Consider the following 6,524-nt stretch of genomic DNA (forward strand, 5'->3'; position numbering starts at 1 on the left):
TCAGACATCTGAAACACCTAGGCCCCAAAGCAATAACACTACTCACACACACTTACAACACATCACTCAACACCAACACCATCCCCGCAATATGGAAGACTGCAAAAATAATCCCAATACCAAAACCCAACAAAAACCACGCACTCGGCCCATCTTACAGACCAATAGCACTACACAGCCCAATAGCCAAAACAATGGAAAAGGTAATACTACCCTTCATTACCAACAACACTCAACTACCCTCTCACCAACACGGCTTCCGAAAACAACACTCCACAACCACAGCACTACACCACATACACAACATCATAGCCACAGGTTTCAATCAACAAAAACCACCACAACGAACAGTTGCCATAGCCCTAGACATGTCCAAAGCCTTTGACACGGTAAACCTACACACACTCACAAACAAACTCAACAACACTAACACCCCAAACATCATCATCAAATACATCTTCAACTACATAAGGGGACGCAGACAATACACTCAATACCGGGGGGAAACATCAGAACATAGAAACACGAAAACGGGGGTACCACAGGGGGGAGTACTTTCACCAACACTATTCAACATATACATGGCAGACTTACCACAACCACCTCCAAATGTACACACAGTTACATATGCAGACGACATCACCATTCTATCCACACATGTCAAACCACAACAGGCACAACAACAAGTACAAAAATATCTCCACGACATATACAACTGGACAAAACAGAACCAACTCACACTCAACGCAGACAAAACCACCACCACTCTGTTCACACCGGATCCGGCAGAATACAGCAACAGGCTCACTTTACAAATAGATAACACCACCCTACCCACAGTCCGCGAACCCAAAATACTGGGATTAACATGGGACCCCAAACTCACCTTCTCAAAACACACACAACACACTCTAACCCGCGCCAAGCAATCAAACAAAATACTTAAAGCCTTAACAACCACTCACTGGGGAAAATCCAAAGAAACTATACTCACCACATACAAAGCAACCACACTCACACGCTCGATCAGTCACCTCCACACTGCAGTTCCAAAACAACAATGGCGGAGCCACCCGGGTTTGCAACAGAAAAAAAAAACACAAGCAGCCAACACCTGCCCAAAAAGATGTTTGTGAGAAATACAAACAACAAAAAAGTCACTGATGCAAAAGCACGGAGACTATGTTTATATGCAGACGTACTATATGCTCATGTATACATGACATTTTCAATGGTCAATTTCAACACCAGGTTGGTCATACTTTTTTTTACCAAGAAAACACCTTTATTTCAGGCTTGTAACAGGACTGTACTGTGTTATGGCTGCTTCATCATCGCCGTCGCGAGTCGTTATGAGTACAAATATTTTTATTTGTTGATATTTCTATCTTAATATACTGTATGATACATTTTAACCGTGTTTGATCATTTAAAAAATGTGTTAAAACACCGTAAAAACTTTTTTTTTTTTAACGTTCTGGAAATGATTTTATAACTTGCCTAAGGTGTGTAAATTGAAGGAAACAACTGTAACATTCGTTCATCTATTTTCTATATTGCTCATGAGAGTCACAGGTGACCCGGATCCTATCCCAGCTCAATCCCGATGATAGGCATGATAAACCCTGGACTGGTCACCTCTCTATTGCAGGGCACTTATCGACAAACATCAATTCACACCTAAGGATTTGTTCTTAGTTTTCAATTAACCCAAAAAGTGTGGTTTTGGAATGCAGGAGGAAGCCAGAGTACAGGCATAAAATCCCAACAAACATGGAGAGTGCATGCAAACTTCTGGAGGCCCAAGCTCGGATTCTAACAACCGGCCTCAGGACTGTTAAGTGACCACAACATATTATATATAATTTTACTTTCACCTTAATGAGTAACTTTTTTATTCAGTTCACATACTGTAAATACTTTTTAAAAAATGTATAATTTTCAAAGGCATTAAAAAGTTACTCACGTTTTTTATTTTTAAGGTTACCTCTATCCGCTGTTGCAGCAAGATGTAATGGTTACTTTAGGCCAGTGGTCCTCAACTAGAAATGCTGTAGGTCCACTTTTGTTTTTTTTAATAAGACCAAGGTCCAATTCCATGCTCGGGAATCATGGGTAGCAGGGCTATATGCCCATTTAGTATGGTAAAGCCAAGCTTATACAAATCAACACTCCTCACAACCAATCAATAATGGGGTGCATGAAAATAACAATTATTCACTTTGCCAGTACACAGCAAATAATGAGAGGTATTGTGTTGAGGCACAGGAACTCTTATTTTGTTAAGTTGTGCCTGCTTAATAATACAAATAGCCCTTTTAGGGAAATAAGACATTTTTACTTTAACTTTGTTAAACAGTAGTTGTCTTTTTTCCCTTACTTTAACAAAAAACAAAGCACTAATTTTACCAAAATAATACTAAACATGAAAACAAAAATATCCTTTTCATGTGTACAATTCCCCTTTTCAAATCCCCTCTGAAATCACGTAAAAATATATCAGAAGAGGAGTTAAGAACCATTTTAAATACTGACACAAGGAGCACAGGACTGTGCAGTGCTGTTCTTCCACTATAAGTGAATGCAATGTCTGAGGCATGCAAATATTATTTGAGGACGCCATTGTGACGCTCATTTACCTTGCGGTGTCCTGCTGTTAAATAGCTGCAAAGGACCCCGGGAAGACAGTGGAAAAATCCTGCGCACTATGCGGGTGTTCGGCCGTCTCGTTTTTGCCCCCCGCGACTCTCGGGTTCGACGGCGGGTATCGTCCGAGGCGCACCCTTCGGGCCGCCACGAGGATTTTAGTGGAAAGTGAATGCAATGTCTGAGGCATGCAAATATTATTTGAGGACGCCATTGTGACGTTCATTTAGCTTGCGGTGTTATGCTGTTAAACAGCTGCAAAGAACCCCGGGTAGACGGGAGCAGAACTGCACACAATCGAAACCTCTCGCGATTCGTTTTGTCCAATTGTCTGTGAGCGGCTCTCCTGGGCTGAAGCTGTGAGCACACTGTGGCGTTGCGCATGCGTCTGTTTCCTGACACAATCCTCCATTTTGAATCGCCGTGTTAGCGTTAACTTGTGGCGCAATGTAAACACCGACTAGTAAAAAGGAGGTGAACTCACGTGGCGAGTAGAATGGCGTGCAGTTTATTGGGAAAATAAACTGTCGCATGCGCGACGCCAGAACTGCACACAGCGTCAGCATATACGATACGCTGATTGGCTCATTTGAATTTAAGGTGTTCCCATACATAACCGTCAGCTGTCAGCACGCGTCTATCCCAATGCACACGCATTCAAAATGCCTCGGACGAGTAGTTTTAAGAGAGAGGGGGCGGCGGGCGGGCAAATTATTTTATTTTTCATTTCGGACGACAAGACAAGGCGGTACATTTCGAAACCCGCGCGCGGCTTTCGCGCACATGGCTAATTTGCATGCGCACTGGGGCGTTCCGAGCCCTCGTCTGACAGTGTGTTGCAAGATGGCGCGGCCGTCGACCCGCCGCGCGCGGCGACCCAAAGGGCGCGCCTCGGACGATACCCGCCGTCGAACCCGAGCGTCGCGTTATGTTACCTGCTGTAAAATCCTGCGCACTATGCGGGTGTTCGGCCGTCTCGTTTTTGCCCCCCGCGACGCTCGGGTTCGACGGCGGGTATCGTCCGATGCGCGCCCTTCGCCGCTGACCGGTTCCGACCGCCGTCCGAGGCATTTTGAATGCGTGTGTATTGGGAGAGACGCGTGCTGACGGTTAAGTATGGGCACACCTTAAATTCAAATGAGCCAATCAGCGTATCGTATATGCTGACGCTTAGGTATGGGCACACCTTAAATTCAAATGGGCCAATCAGCGCATCGTATATGCTGACGCTAAGGTATGGCACACCTTAAATTCAAATGAGCCAATCAGCGCATCGTTATCGCCACATGCCCTCCTCAGACAGGGTCTCCGGTTAGTCAAACATTAAGATAAGATATCCTTTTTTCGTCCCACACTACGGAAATTTACAGCCTCCAGCAGCAAGAATGTATGTAGAAAGAAGAAAGAGAAAAAAAACAACAAACATCTTTCAATTAAATGCAATATGAACACAAAATGGATAAATCGCAGTACTATTTACAATTTTCCTTCACATCATTTAATTATTATTATGATTGTTATTTTTTATTCATCAGCCTGACAGCAGTCGGTAGGAACCAGCGTCGGTATCTCTCCTTCTTGCAGCGCGGGTGTAACAGTCTCTGGCTGATGGAGCTACCAAGTGCTGTCAGGGCGGGCTGGAGGGGGTGGGAGGGACTGGCCATCATAGCTTTTAGCTTAGTTAGCATCCTTCTGTTGCCCACCTCCTCCAGAGTGTCAAGGGAGCAACCCAGGACAGAACTGGCCTTCCTGACCAGTCGCTCCAGTCTCTTTCTGTCCCGGGCTGAGATGCTGCCTGACCAGCAGACAATGCCATAATGGATGGCCGAGGCCACCACCGAGTGGATAGAACATCTTAAGGAGTGACCCCTGAACCCCAAAAGACCTCAGTTTCCTGAGTAGGAAACTGTCCTTTCCTAATCAGGGTGTCCGTGTTTATACACACAAAGTCGCGCTGCTGCGGTCCTCTGCATTACATCTGTTAGTGAACGCAAAGAATACAACGGATAATAAACGCCATCAGGCGCCGACAGGTATGGCAGCCTCAGTCACACGCTCCCTAGTATTATCCCTGTTTTTGTCATTTTCGTTTATTTTTGCCGACCCTGAGCGGCTTACTTACACGAGGGAAAAGTTGCTGCGCATTGGGGAGGCTACGCTCGGCCTTTTTTCACCATCCCATCGATCCATCTTGCTAATCTACGATCTCTGCCAACTAAGATGGATGAACTTCTTCTCACAAAGACCAACAAAACCTTTGCACGTTCTGCTGCGCTCTGCTTCACTGAAACCTGGCTCAGTGACCGCCACCCGGATTCCGCGCTACATCTACCGGCTTCCGCCTTCTCCGAGCCGACCGCGACACGGAGCTATCAGGGAAATCGAAAGGTGGTGGGATTTGCTTCTATATCAACGAAGAATGGTGCACTGATGTCACGAAGCTCGACGCACACTGCAGCCCGGACCTGGAGTCGCTGTCTTTAAACTGCAAGCCATTCTACTCGCCACGTGAGTTCACCTCCTTTTTACTAGTCAGTGTTTACATTGCGCCACAAGCTAACGCTAACACGGCGATACAAAACGCTAGCCGAACAAGTAAACAAACTCGAACTAAAATACCCAGAGTCACCCCTGATCATTTTGGGCGATTTTAATAGAGCACACCTTAACCGTGAAATTCCCAGATATAAGCAGCACATCGACTGTTTCACCAGAGAAGGCAACATTCTAGACCACAGCTATTCAACAATCAAAAATGCATACCGATCAGTCGCCCGTGCAGCATTGGGTCTTTCTGACCACAATTTAATCCACTTAATACCTACATACAGACAGAAACTCAAATGTGTTAAACCGGTTGTTAAAACTGTGAAAAAATGGACAGATGAAGCAAAGCTAGCTCTACAAGAATGCTTAGACTGCACTGACTGCATATGACCAAATAACCTATAAAAGCAGTTAAGATGGATGAGCAAGACTGATCCGCTGATGACGGCAGATAATATATTTTTTTCCTTTTTGTGGCCGAGTATTATCTTTTTAACTTTTTAATACATTACTATTTTTACCGTGACAACAGAGAGAAACACTGGCCTGTTGATAATTCTACATAGAAGCATGAGAATGACTGTGATGGGCCTTTCCAATAAATCAATCATGCCAGAATCGAACTCTGCACCTCTCCACTGTGATGCCATGCGCTAACCAGTCAATCATAGGGCCGCCCAAAATTAAAATCCTCGACAGTGATTTCATTCACAATGGTGTTTAATTCATTCAGAATGTGGGTTCAATTTTTTATCTTTTGGTTTAATGACAATGGCATTCCAATTACTTAGGGCATTGTTTTAGTTTGACTAGTTGTCGTTTTATGAAAAGAAAATTAGGAAAGTCACAATGCTACCTGTGGTTTGTGGTATTTTTTTTCCACAGCAAGAAAGTTCAGTTTATGATGCAATTTTGAATGACTATAAATTATTGGAGTAGGCCTTAATCCTTTTGATGACATGAAAACTAGTGACTCCCCGTAGACAAAGGAAAATGTGTATTACAAAGCCGTAACAGTCTCAGTTGTAAAAAAAAAAAAAGATTGTCTCTGCTTTGCAATTGGGAAAAAATATATTTATTTCATAAAGCATACACTGTTTTAGGACTCAGAGACAGACAACCATTTACAAAGACTCACCGTCAACACTATAGCTCATTTATAGTGTAGTGATAAATGAACCTTTTTTTTGTTTTCCGCTATCCATTTAGTGGCAGTATGTACTAGTATGGTGACCTGGTAAAACTCACCAAGGTGAGCATGTATGTTTGCTGGTTGGTTTTAGTTTGTGCTGGTTATCTGGTAAAAGTCAGAGTTGTGAAAGAGGTTGAAT

Source organism: Hippocampus zosterae, unplaced genomic scaffold, assembly GCF_025434085.1.
Source record: "Hippocampus zosterae strain Florida unplaced genomic scaffold, ASM2543408v3 HiC_scaffold_33, whole genome shotgun sequence".
Classification (NCBI taxonomy): Eukaryota; Metazoa; Chordata; class Actinopteri; order Syngnathiformes; family Syngnathidae; genus Hippocampus; species Hippocampus zosterae.